Here is a 15,197-nt window from a genome sequence, read left to right as displayed (position 1 = left end):
CACACTGCCCCATACACACACTGCCCCACAAACACTGCCCCCATGCACACACTACACACACTGCCCCACAAACACTGCCCCCATACACACACTACACACACTGCCCCACAAACACTGCCCCCATACACACACTACACACACTCAGAGATTCCCAGCCTGCGCTCTGACTCCACACATCGCCAGAACCTCGAGGGAGAAGTTATGATCAGCACTCCCTGCTATTAACCTCCAGCCCACTAGAGGCCGGCACTGGAGACCAGGGACAGAGGAGACTTGTGATCGGGCACCAGAGAGAAGGGGCACTGCATGGAAGCAGAGGCAGCTCTGGACAAGGTAGGTAGGAGACTGAAATACAGCCTTGAGTTCCCAGCCACAGAAACTCCCCCAGTCTGTGACTGGGAAAGAAGCTGCTGAGTATAGGTGGTGTTACATCAGCATTAGTCTGCTGGTGTAACACTACCTACCTATCCTGTCTGTCACATACCCTCATCTGTACCCCATTTTTATTAACTCTCACATGAACATGCTATATACATTCAGTCTACGTATGTGTGGGACCCTGAACCAACAATTTTGAGTCTATGTCTTCATGTGACTGTTGTTGTGATTTTCTGACTATGTATGTGTCTGTGTGTTTTTTTTAATATATGTGACTGTTTTTATTTTGTCTTATTAAATCAAAACAAGTGGGCCACGGAAAAATTATCAAACGTTTACCGGTGCGGGCGATAAAAAGGTTGGGGAGCACTGGTGTAGGGTAAGCAATTTTCTTTGCACTCTTCAATTCATATATTCGATTAGCGTCGATTTGTGCTACAAAATATGGCCAGGTGGGGACATGCCTGCAGAGAGTAAATGGAGAGGATCATAGTTATGGGAAGAAATCCTACATTTTAGCTATGCATTAGATTAAGGAAACTCAGATTTTCTTTCCTATGACAAGTTGTGCATTTGGAATGTTAAAAGGGTTCTGGGCTATCGTTGACAATATATTGTTTACATTGATGCTATGTTTTGTACTTTAAAAATGCATCTCACTTTAGCTTTATTGCAAAAGGAAAAAATGTATTATATCATCTAGTGGTTCTTCTTTTAAAAAGCAACTGTCTGGTCAATCTAAATGTTTATTCGTTTCTAAGGAGTGAGTCCTCCTCTAATTTTTTTAAACCTCATCGTGATACTTGACTGTCATCCCTCCAGAGTCTGACCTTGGCCAACTATTAACGTGTACAGCTGGGGAACATCAATCAGCGTTCTGATAGTGCAAGGAGGATGATATATTGATATAAGTAGTAAAGGTAAAATAATGCCTTCATTTATAAAACATCACATTTATAAGAAGTACAAAAAAAATATAACAATTTTAAGCCAATTTTTAAAAAAAAAAACAAAACAACAATTGTATTGTGTTGACAACAAAAATGTGAGCTCTGCTTTTAGAAAGTGAAAGCCTCTTTAAAATCCCATTTTGAATCACTCCTTACAAACTTGTCTGCCAATTATTTTGCTCATCTGCTTTTGTTCTTACACCAGGGGTGGTAACGTGTGGCTCTCCAGTTGCTGTTGTGAACTCCAATGTCCCTATAAGAGAAGAAACCTATACTGCTGTAAGTACAGTAAAATTATAGCTTGACTGATCTCCAGCCATTTACCACAGGTTAAAGATCAGGGAAAATGGAATTCAGTAACCAGAGAGCTGCAAAGACTCTCAACCTTGCTAGATCAAGAAGCTTTAGTAGACCTGAAGTTGGACTCATAAAAGCGAGAGGGAGAAGAAAAATCATCTTGCTCTCCTGTTTGACTTCACTGCCTTTCCCCCTTCATATTTCTAAAATCTTTAAGTTGTTAAGACACAATGCTTTTTTTCCCATTGTGAAAGCCAAAATTGTACAAACACTTGACAAACAGCCAGAGACAGAATTCACATTTGCTTCATCGCTGTTCATCCCATCTTTATAATTAATACCTTATTGAAAACATTCAATCCATGTCCTTTCTACTGTAGCCTTGGCAAACGGTGGTTCAGGTTATTATGTGTAACCAAGTCTACGACTGAAATTGGATTATATTTAACGTGTACATGTACAATGTTTTAAATTGTCGTAATGTACACAGACAATGTCATCTTTGTCTTAACTGAGTTCCCACAAGCTGTACAGTATTTTTTATTTTACAGACATTCAATCATATATATTTTATTAAATACTCAGCAAGTAACGACTGTACTAAGAGTGTCAAATCCAGACTTGACAACTTTATACTGGGGCAACACCCCCTAACCCTGTTTTGTCTTTTGTTCTTTTCTTTGTTAACCTTTATTTATGTTAAACCCTTCATACAAAATCAGAAAACTGAATAAGGTTGTTTTTTTTGTTTTTGTTTGTATATTTCTCTTAATTTTGAATGTGAAAAGGAGACCTGCGTGTCTCATGCCATAAGTCATATTTTGTAAGCTGTGTGTTTTCGAATGTTTTACGTTAGCGTGTTTACTGATGACCTTCATTTCGAGACCTGTGAGTCTCAACACATGCCATTGGCCACTGCTATGTTAAATTGGAAATCAAATAAAAAGATATTTACAAAAAAAGCGTGTCAAATCCTACTATTCTGCATGTTTTTTAAATAGCTAATTGCTGTAATCGTCGAGGAATCTAGCAAAATCCTTGTTTTTGCAGGGGTTAGTATACCCATTGGGTTTATTTAGCAATCCAAAAATAATAGAATTGCAAAATTAGACAATGCATAATCAAATGGGTAAAGCATTTGATCTGATTTTTTTTTTTCCAGTTTGGATATTTTGGCAAAGAGTTTGCAATTCCCTTCTCAATTTTTTTCAATCACCGGTTTAGTGATTGAACCACTGCATTACATAAACATGTTAGCAGTTCTGCTCCTGGAAAAATGTGTCAGTCGCTTTACATGATGCATATTTAAGGCCAAGTGAGAAAGCTGATCTATACCGCATAATGGTCTATGTATGTGCGTATGTATATATAACCTTCAGAAATTCCTGCCTGGCTGAATCCTCATTTGCCCCTTCTCCTTGTTGTCATATCATCTCACCACTTAAACCAATGACATACAAACAGCATAACATTATTAAAGCTGACCATGCATCAGAATCATATTCCAAGGTAAAGTTTCACCACATCCAGCAAACATTATATGAAACATTTTCAATATTCTTCACTTTTTTTAACATATACATAAAATTAAGCTTAATAAAAAATATATATATAGCAAAGTAGATAAATAAAAGTAATAAATAATCCTAGCCATAATCTTTATTTAGAACATGTGTGCCCGCAGCTGGTTTTGGACTGTAAGTCCCATGATACGTCTCCAAACTTGGTTTGAACAGCCTGTTGTGAACAGTGCACACGATGAATGAGTCCATATATAAAGCAGATCTAACTGTATGTTGAAATATATTTATGGCTGCAATAGTTTAACAATATTTGGGAAAGGTCTGATTTACAGTCCATGAATTCTGTCGTTGGGACTATCAGTAAACTTTAAAAGTATTAGCAAAATTCTGAGCTGTCGATCGGCTAAGATTTATAGCCTACGGCTTTTTAAAAGATCCCATGATCATGCGAGTTTTATTAAATGAAAATGTATCATTCGTTGTAAGCACCTTATATTTTTTTCAAAACACAGTTAGATTTGAACTCTAAATTAACTGCCACTTAGAACATTTTTTGTCAAAAACAGTTTTAAAAACAGTGATGACTGTTCAGTAAATATATATTTAGAATTGTTCATTACAATTGAGAGATGTGTTTTTTCCAACAAAGATCCTAGTTTTATGTGTGTCACCAGGATCCTATGCCTGGTGCTCTATCCTTAGGCTCTCCGCAATATATCAATGTGGTTAAAACCCTCGCACCTTACTTTTGCAAAGAGCTATAGTTTACTCTAAACCCAACACTATAAAATAACTGCTGCAATGTATAAAGGGAAAAAGCAAACACACAACAATAGAGGAGCCGCAAAACCACACAATAAAGATTTTAAACATTATTAAGCGTTTTTTAATGGAAAACGAGGAATAAATGGACTAACCTTAACAAGCCACAGAATGCTGAAGGCATCTGCTGCTACATTATAACATAGGATTGATTTAGATAGTTGGAGAAATGTTTCACAGAACATACACATTATAAAATAAAGCAAACTTGGGTTAGTGTTACTTTAAGCACCACGTTGTTGTATAACGCAACAAACTTCTGGCAAAGGATTAATAGAAATCTTCAACAAACCTGCAGTATTCAGATTAGCAAAGCCAACTAACCACATAAATGAATAAACAGGAAGCGTCATGAAAGCTTGGAGTACGCAGAACATGGCACACGATCACAAAAGATCACATGTTGAACATACATACGTCTTCCATATGTAGTAACACAAGCTGAACTTTCTACAGATCAAAAGATAGCAATGTTCCATTTGTCATCCCTGCAAGCCATATGATCCAGTAAATGTCAGTTATAGTCCTATACCATTTTCCATGATAATCCTATGAAAGGTGGAACTAGCTAACAAAAGTAATGCGAATGACTATGCACAGACACAGAACAATAATGTGAGTAGATGGAAAACCTGGCATTGTCATTTACAGTTAGCTCACGTTTCATTTACACTTAGCTCACGTTTTTACATATTCTGTAACCCCCATTACAAACAGCTCCGTCTCAACAGAGGTCTTGTCTGCTTCCTCTACCCCTGTCCCCCAACTTTTATATCTTTAAATGTTTTGTTTGTTTTCTAGATAATAAAAAGTAAGGATTACCTTTCTTACAGGAAAATTGGGAATCATTGGCAAAGGGTGGAGTTTAACCAAGATTCCACATGGAGACGCAGAACACTCCCCATAGAGATGCATTGATTCCTATGGGAAAGCATTCTGATTGGCTGAGTCAGCAATTCTGATGATGTCAGCCAAGGAAATGGGGTGGGGCCAGCGCCGGTGCACCCACGCAGAGCTAGAAATAAGGTAAGTTTTCTTATTATTTAAGGGGGGCAACAGGGGACTATGAATCCTATATATGTTTTTAACACCATAGGGTTAGGTGTACACATTTGTGTTCTTGACCCCATAATGTTCCTTAACCCCTTAAGGACCAAACTTCTGAAATAAAAGGGGATCATGACGTGTCACACATGTCATGTGTCCTTAAGGGGTTAAAGGATTAAGCCCAGATTATTATTTATATCATAAATTATAGACGGCAATAAAATTTATATCTGTATTTGGCTGAAGGTGACAGGAACTGTATGCCAGTAGTTGGGAAAATGCAGATTTCATTAATATTAATATATGAGAACATAACAGCCACTATTGCAAACTGACAAGAACACTGTGACACTGCTCATAAGATGAATGACAATACATTGAAAAGGACACAGCCGTGATTCCGTGTGACCATTGTTTGCTGTAGCTAGCAACATTAACCCTTTCATAAAAAGAGGTTAGAAAAATCCCATTATTTATTATACTGGTTTTGGCACGTTTTGATTTATATCTGAAAACTTAACTTAAATATGAATTACAAAAATGTTAACAAAGCATACAAAGCTTAACACAGCTGTCATCTGCTGGGGTCTTTGCATATTCTTCAAAGACAGTAAGTACTTAGTAAACATAGTAACACTTAGGAGCACACCGCTAAATCCAGATAAGTTCTTAATTAATGGGTGTGAAATAAAATGGGGTAAACCACTTCCCCTGGTGGTCAAGAGTAAAAACTACAATGTACAAATTCCTACAAAACAAATGCAAAAAACATTGTATATGATGAAATGAAGCATACAAAAAACATATTTTGCCTTTCAGGTCTAATGTAGATACCCATCTCAAATTAAAAAAAAAATGGGCACATCACAAAGTTCCATAATTGCTTAGCCTATCTCTGATCTAATATTAATATCCAAATATTACTAAGTTCAAGACTAGTTTTATAAACTGGACATAAACATTCCAATCTGCATGACTCCTAGCATCGAATGATATGTATTTACCATAGGGAGCAGACTAGTGATAAGCCAATGGATCGGTTCCCCCCCCTCCCCCCCCCCCCCCCCAAGTTTGTTTTTTTTTGCCCAAAATGTTTGCCAGGCTGACAGGCAATTGCCCTGGTCAACTTCATGGAGGGCAACCCATGCCCAGCACTATTAAAGCTCTGTAATATGGGCTGAAAGCCCTGAGAGTAACTTGCAGCATGAACGTATCTAATTATGCACGCTAGCCATGTATACTGGGGAGATTTCTCTGGTGTCCCTAGAAGTGGTACACTGGAAATTAAACACATGATTGCAGCTGATTGTAGTGGTTACAGTGATAGGAATCTATGGGTACAGACCATTCGGTTTCCCCTATTTGGAACATTATAATGAGGAAGGTTCACTTTCGCACTATCCATTGAAAACATTTTTAAAGAGTGAGCATGCATTGCTTCCTCACTATGTGGAATGATAGGTTTTGAGTACTGACATATAGCAGGATTCGGCTGTGCCAAATCATTCCAGCCCTACCTTTGTGGTTAAATCACCGTACACCATTTCAGCTTCCCTTAAGCCTCTCCTTATGGCAAATAGATTGGGCAGATTCTGGGAGCTGGGGAAACCTCCAGTTGTTGTCAAACAATGTAAAAAAATCTGACATAAAAATTGAGAAACTGATACCTACTTCAACTAACCACACTCCCAACACGCAGATGCAATAAAACAGCTATACCGCACTTACTAAACGCGGCCCGTAGCCTTGTCCCAGGACACTGGAAACAAAAAAAACAGCCCCAACACTAAGAGAATGGATGAACAGGGTGAAAGACATAAGACGTATAGAAGAGCTGATCCTATCTGCAGCAGGACACTCACGGAATTACCACGATACATGGTACCACTGGCTCCAGTGGCTATCCTCTGATACTAACACGAGAGGCGCCGAACAAGCAGAAGGGACTCAAGGGACTAGATGTACACAGAAACGAAACACTGGACAACGCAACACTTGAACCAACGAACCACAGCGGAACCACCAACTCCGTACCGACATCATCACCAACCAATGAAAACACGACCCCAACAAACAACGGAAAATGCTGGACCTGGCCCAGAGGGGAGGTGGGGAGATGGGGCGGGGACTAAGAACCCACCCCCCACCTACCCTCACCCTCACTCACGCACCCCTCTTGCCTGGACCTTCCTCCTTTCCACCTAAATCTCCCGCACTCCTCCTTCTTCCCCTTTACTGACCCCACCCCTCCTCACCTGTTCGGACAACTGCAGTAACCCCCTCACTAACCAACCCACCAGTGAAACACACAATATACGAAATAAACGAACACAGAGTCAACCACACACACATCTCCCCCTCAACTCGAAGAGGAAACCTACCCAATACCACACACACATATACCTTAGACTACCAACGAGCAAAATATATGATCACCTACCTTGACCACACCTGAGCCTGACCTTCAGATCTAGACACCTCGCAGGGCAAGACAACCGACCTAGCAAATACCTAGCCTACCTCTTCACAGCCCACTCTATGGCACTGCACTGCCACAATTAGATGAGACATAACACACAGTGCCACAACGTCTTACCACTCACTCACTCTAAGGATACACGAACCGGCCCACAATTACGATATTGTAATAGGACCCAGGCGTTGGGAGGCACAAATTTGTCCCGAAAATGTCAATGTTTATACCCATGTTACAAAGGTTACTTTATACAAAACCAGGAAATGTACTACGATACCAAGCAACTCTGTTATGTCATAATGCTGCCATTTCAAACGTCATGCTTATGTTACAAAATGATGTGATACTTTCTCATCTCATTTCAAACTGCACTACTGGAGACAAAACAGTTTACCACTGTATGTACTAACCATGTCCAAAACCTTGAATTAAAAAAAAATAAAAAACACACAAAAAGGGAGAAACTGTGTCTACGACTACCTTGTCCCTTATGTACCACAATAAACAAAAGTGACCTTTGGGACATGACAATCTGTACATAGGGGTGCATTACGTTCCTTGGACTTGGTAAGCAAAATCCTGAATTCACTTTATTCTGTGAAATGCTCAGGGTTAACCAACTGTATTCAGGAAATACTTTCCAATCATTCTTTGAAGAGGTCATCTCCAGGAAACTACTGTTTTAAGAGGGTTTGCTATCTTCATAATGAAAAATATCTGTTATAATAAAATAACTACAGTGAAACTTAACTGTAATCAATGGGTTTAATATTGTCCTGTTGCAAAATGTGTTTTTTATAGTGTATTTTGTTCGTGTGAGACTTACAAAGGGATAAAAGTCAGTGAATTCTTCCTAGTAAAACACATTACAAGTAAAATATATAAACGAATATGTTTACGTAAAGAAATTGCAGGCCACTGAAGGATAAAGAAAAAGTCTCCTGGCGCTCTGATTACCTTAACCTCTGAAATTTAATTTTTTTTAAAGTTATTGCACCCTATAGTCCGTTTTTATGCCCTGATTATTATTGTGAAGTTATTTAAAGGCACCAGACTAACATTTATTTTTTCTCAAGAGATCTGTTTGTTTTTCTATGAGGATAACATTTTTTATGATAGGCTGTCTTCTCTCTTCATGACAAGTTAATATCCCGATTTTTCTTCTGGGTAGAACAAAGTTATTCAAATGTAATTCTTGTTCTCAATATACAATGTATATCATAATGGAACTTTGACGCAAAAATGAGACACCTCTTTTCATGAGAAACAATCTTACGATCAAAGAGAACACTTCTCGGCTGAGCTGAAAGCTTCATACTGAGAAACTCCCATTTCAGAATTTGAAAAGAATATCATAAATCACTTTTTTTTATAATAACCAGAAGATTAATGCAGAGAGTTCCTTGCATTTAATATTTACCACCTTTTCTTTAGGAAACAAACTTTGGCATTTATTCACTAAACAGTGTATTGACCAAACTGAAAACCTAATGATAATATTTTGAATAAAACAGCAAGGCTGGGATTAGAGCGAAGTGGGATCATTTTTCCAAATCGACATGTTTGTTGAAATTTTGCAGTTTAAATTTGTTGAAATTTTGCAGTTTCAGTATCGTTTGCTACACTTTTCAGGGATATTTTCTTTAAAAAACTTTAATGTTTGGACAAAATAACCAAATTGGACAAAAAAATCTTCAAGCTAGCTATGTATTCAATTTGGCTATTTTCACCTTAAAAATAAAGAAATCCCTTTTCATTGTTTTCTAAGCTTTTTCTACCATTGCAAACCTAAAAATATATATTACATGCTTTGTACCTCCCTATTCTCTAATGAAAGAAATCACTCTTCAATGAATAACCCGGACAATTGTTAGGAAATAATTCTCTAAACAGTGAATTGTGAAGAGCACACATCAAACTTTCTCTATAAAGCTTACGTGAAATATATGATGAACGCCTGTGAGCTTGATAACCCCGAGTTAACCCTTTTATTTTTGCGAGTGCAATTTATTATGAAATGACAAGCATATTTACATAATATTGGCTGAAACATATTTTGAAAATTGCATTCCTAACACTACGGTGTCCTTGTGCCACCACGGACCCACCCTCTTCTCCCCAGCCATGAAAGGATTAAAAACCCTTTTTACTTACATGATTCTAGTGCTTATGGACCTCCTCCTCAATTATCCCGTGCACCTTAGGCCACGGATTCAATAATTTCCTATAAGGATTGTGAAGATGCTGGACATCCACATGCACAGCTTGAGGACGTACAGTCCTGTTTCAAAGGGTAAAACTCTGTGAAACTGCAGGAAGCACCTCTAGTGGCTATCTGGTAGACAGCCGCTAGAGATTGTCTTAACCCTGCAATGAGAACATTGCAGTTTCTCTAAAATTACAATGTTTTACATTGCAGGGTTAAGGGGACAAGGACAGTGTACCCAGATAACTACAATGAGATAACGTAGCCTGGGTGCCAATAGTATCCCCAGAAGTCTGGGCCCACAGATAGCAACATTGATTTACAAGTCACAAAAATGTACTGTTAAACTAATAAACTCATTAATTATTCATTTCTACCAGCATAGATTTTGATTGCAATGCAAAGTCACATATACCGTGGCTCAAGGTGGTGAAGTTTAGTACACATGATGTTTAAATCCAGTAATCATTTAGTTTCCTTATTAACATCTAATCAAGCAATTGAAGATCATATCTCACGTAGCAATCAGTTACGTCAGTGGCTACCATACATCACTCAGAGCCCCTACTCACATCACTCATAGCCTATGCCACACACCACTCACAGCATGACCAATACAGCACACACTACCTCCTCACATACAACACACAAAACAAGAAAGGAAGACAGAATGAATAGCTGCCAAGGGCTGTGAAAATGCTTGTACCAGGCCTGGTGCTGCAAGACGCAATGCCCTGGCACATTAGCTTTCTGGGAACTACATTTCCCCAAATTCTTAGATAGCCATTACTTTACAGATTTATGAAATGACAAAGCTCCTGTGCTGGGATCCTAAAAAAAAAATTTTTTTTTTTGTTTTTTTCTAAAACAGGAATTGTGAACAATTGCAGATATTAGACCAAAATAGCTGATATGCAAAACATAGTTGAGATTTACGTTGCCTATTTTAAGCTATAAAGTCCCTCTTCCATGGCACTTCACCACACGTTCTGGTTTACTGACTAGCACTGCCAGTATTTCTGCAAATTGCAAGGACTTGAGTTTAACACCTCACCCTAATTTCTTTTAGATATCTGACAGTCAAAAATCTAAGCGGCTCATGTTGCCGTCCACTTTATTATTCCTGTAGACTGAATTTATATTCCAGTTTATTTCTGTACTCCTTATACTGCTCTGCTCTATATATACTTACTCATTTAACCCATCTGACATTACAATGATTAATATTATTGCTATAACCCAGTTAGGGTCCCATCTACCTGCTATACATCAACAAATTACACAAAATAAACCACAACTACAATACAAGAGAGTTTTATATGCAGAGCTGTAACAATATATCAGAGGAATGTGTGGGATGCAAGCCATTATTATATTATACTATTAGCTGAAATCCTGTAAATCCACAGGAAATGTGTTTGACACATAGACATAACATTAATATGATGCAAACAATATAATGTTAGTATTTCCAGAACTACTTAAATTATGATAAATGTGTCCATTGTCTTCCTAAAGCTTCCTAAGGACCTGGTGTTAATGACATTTGGCTATTAAGACGTAACCTTGAACTGAAATGCACAAGAGCTTTTTTTTAGAACTTTATTTCAGCTTCATAAACAATATGAACATTTCTCTGCCTGTTTCATGAAACCCAACTTTGGGCAGACTAGATGGGCCGAATGGTTCTTATCTGCCGTCACATTCTATGTTTCTATGTTAACCACTCGTATCTTCTAGGAATACAATTGATACAAAACTGGTCACTTGAATCTCTTATAACATGACTTTATACATAACACACGGCCACTCAAATGCTCCAGAACATGACTGATACACAAAGTACAGCCACTTAAATCCTCTAAAACATGACTGATACATAAAGTACAGCCACTTAAATCCTCTAAAACATGACTGATACATAAATTACATCAACCTGAATCTTGTAGAACATAACTGGCACCCACAACCATTTGTGTCCTCTAGAATACAACAACTGGCACTTAAAACTACTTGAATTCTCTATACTGATACATAAAACAAAGACACTCAAATAGTCTAAAACACAACGGACAAATAAACAATGACACGCATTCTCAGTAGGATGACTTAATCATGAGTTTGCTCATGTTTATGAGTATCCTCTAAAACACGAATGACATGAAACCAAAAAAAGCCGATTGAATCCTCGAGAACGCAACTGATACTTAAAACACAGCACCTGGTTTTCCATAAAACACACATAGAACGTGATTCTAAATCTAATTTACATGTATGCCATAGGGTGCATTTAAAGGGGCAAGGAATACAGATGTTAGAAATGAATTGATTCAGAAATAAATGGCACTTGAAGAGAAATCGTTTTGTCAGAAGCACCTTACATTATGAAACATTTAAAGTTTGGCTTAAGGGTCCTTACCTAGCTAAATGCTTTACTTTTGGTAGTTCATTAGAAAAGGGATACGAATCAGTATTTTACACTTTAGCATACTACACTTAAATAAAGCTAACCATAACTGAAAAAAAGCAATACTACTAGTTATAATATATATATATATTTCAAAGGGGATCTTTTTTGGACCACATTAAACCGCCATGACGAATTCAAAACTTTCACTATGTTTACATTTTCTCAGAGTCATCATGTGATGGCAATACAAAAATGACCGTCAACCACTAAATATAAAATATAAAACCACTTCATTTTGCTGCAATGGCAACAATAGACTTCCATGCAAAAAGACAAAAAGCAGAAAACAATTAGAACTTTGTGTTACTGATTAAATAGTGTGCGTGAAAAAATGACCACTGGAAATCAAAGCATGCGGTAGAGATGTTAAATCCCCCGAAGTTGTTACAAGCGACAAATGCTGTATTCAGTATGATAAAGAAACGTTTCAAATAGATTTGGTTGGATATATATTCAACCCTTTCAGATCCAGAGGGTCGCCAAGTGAATTTACCAGAAACAGGTCATATGTTATTCTGTCATCAAAGGGTTAACAAAACTGCAGAGCCACAAGACAGATGAAAACGATCTTTAAAGAATGGTGGGGTTAGTGAAAGCAAGGGGATGAAGTTTTACATTATGCTGTTTGAATCTGGATTTTGGCAGCTTTTGAATGCATGCTTTGTGCTAATCACAGAGTGTTTTTTAAGGTAGTAATGCATTTCAATAATGAATGCAAACATTTTCGTAATACACAACAGATATGTTTCCAACCATATTTTTTTTTATGTGTTATACAATCTTTTTCAGTACAAAACGTTAAAAAGTACAGTCTTATATTTAAGTTTTGTGTTTTTTCTTTTATGTTGCAAAAATTGGATATTATAAAAATGCTTTAGGCAACCAGGAATAGGCAACCTTTGGCACTCCACATGTTGTGGACTACATCCCCCATAACGCTCTAACACCCATAATGCTGTCCAAAACTTTTGGAGTGCCGAAGGTTGCCTATGCCTGAGGCATTGCTATACTGATTTTTAGTACTTGCTATTTTTATTTCTTTAACCCCTTAAGGACACATGGCATGTGTGACATGTCACGATTCCCTTTTATTCCAGAAGTTTGGTCCTTAAGGGGTTAAACTAATTTCAGAATGAACAAAGCATGTTAAAATAAGGAATTCCAAATTAAACATTTCTAGAACTCATAGGGGCACTACAAGCACCCACATCCATTTTGCTTGTTGCACAGTTTATGCATGTAGATGTACATTTAAACTATAATGTACAATTTGAGGAGATACCCACCTACACCAACCTGGTCTATAAGTGCACAAGAAAAACATGCATGAGTAACTAAAGGAGATACTAAACATGTTTAAATCACTTTGAAACATAGGCGTGCGCAGCCTATTGCATTAGGGTGTGCACCCTAAAGCACAAACACACGCCGCATGTATATGTATGTATATATATATATATATATATATATATAAAAATATATTTATATATATATATATATATAAATATATATATATATAAATATATATATAAATATATATATATATATATATATATATATATATATACATACACACACACATACATACACTGCTGTGTGTGTGTGTGTGTGTGTGTGTGTGAGGGTGGTGTGTGTAATGGTTCTGCTGTGTGTGTGTATGTGTGAGGGTGCTGGTAGTGTGCTATGTGGGTGAGGGTGTTTGTGTGTGTGTGTGTGTGAGGGTGCTGTTTGTGTGTGAGGGTGTTTGTGTGTGTGTTTGTTAGGGTCCTGTTAGTGTGCTGTGTGTGTGAGGGTGCTGTTTGTGTGATGTGTGTGTGATGGTGCTGTTTGTGTGATGTGTGTGTGATGGTGCTGTGTGTGTGAGGGTGCTGTTTGTGTGATGTGTGTGGGTGTCGTGTATTTCTGAGGGTGTTGTTAGTGTGCTGTGTGTGAGGGTGTTGTGTGTTTGTAAAGGTGCTGTGTGTGTTTGTGAGGGTGCGGTTAGTGTACTGTGTGTGTGAGGGTGCTGTATGTGTACTGTGTGTGTGTGGGTGCTGTTTTGGTGCTGTGTGTGTGAGGGTGCTGTGTTTGTGCTTTTTGTGTGAGAGTGCTGTATGTCTGTAGGTGCTTTTTGTGTGTGTGTGCTGTATGTGTGTGTGTGTGCTGTATGTTTGGACAGATTGTAGAGGTGGGGGCAGATTAGTAAATACCCCCCCTCCCTTCTTACCTCATGTGCCACACCTGGTGGTCCAGTGGAGAGTGAACTCTAGCCTGCGGGGCTAGACTTAACTCTCGTGAGATCTGAGCGTTGCCGCGGCAATGCTCAGATCTCGCGAGAGGAACCTGGCGGAGCTGCTGTCTAGAGCTCCCCGGGTCCTCTCCTGCCTCCCTTCATGCTGCTGTGGGCCGGTGAGGTATATCTTTGATCTCCCCGCCGGCCCATGGAGGCTTAGAGCAGAGCCGACACTCAGCGCCGGTTCTGCGTGAGCCGAAAGGGGAGAATAAAATCCTGGGGAATAAAGTGTGGGAACCAAGATTCCCACCCCCCAAAAAAAAATAATATACACTCCAGTGTGTGTATGTATATGTGTGTGTGTGTGTATATATATATATATATATATATATATATATATATTATATATACACACACACACACACACACACTGACACGCATACTCAAACAGACACACATACACTCACAGACACACGCACACTCATACATTCATAGACACACACACATTCACAGACACACAAATTCACATACACTGACACACATACACATTCACAGACACACATACACAGATACACTCACACACACACAGTCACAGACACATTCACAGACACACACACACACACATACACACACATTCACAGACACACATTCACATACACAAACACAGTCACAGACACACACACACGTTCACAGACACACATTCACAGACACACATTCACAAACACAGTCACAGACACACACACATACACATTCACACACACATTATTATTTTTTTTAATTAAAAAATGTCCACCCAGCCTCCCTACCTGGAGTGCT

The 15,197-nt window shown here is 38.2% G+C and overlaps 1 long non-coding RNA gene across 1 annotated transcript in view; it reads right to left on the bottom strand.

The window, feature by feature from the left end:
* Window positions 1-769: 769 nt before the first annotated feature.
* LOC134608057 (uncharacterized) overlaps window positions 770-15,197 on the bottom strand; it is a 131,986-nt gene continuing 117,558 nt past the window's right edge. The window contains exon 3 of the long non-coding RNA XR_010090712.1: window positions 770-842. This is a non-coding gene — a long non-coding RNA (uncharacterized LOC134608057). The remainder of the gene's footprint in view (window positions 843-15,197) is intronic.

This window comes from Pelobates fuscus, chromosome 4 (genome assembly GCF_036172605.1).
Source record: "Pelobates fuscus isolate aPelFus1 chromosome 4, aPelFus1.pri, whole genome shotgun sequence".
Taxonomy (NCBI): Eukaryota; Metazoa; Chordata; class Amphibia; order Anura; family Pelobatidae; genus Pelobates; species Pelobates fuscus.
The sequence above is the reverse complement of the archived record's forward strand: the minus strand, read 5'-3'. Positions and strand labels throughout refer to the sequence as shown.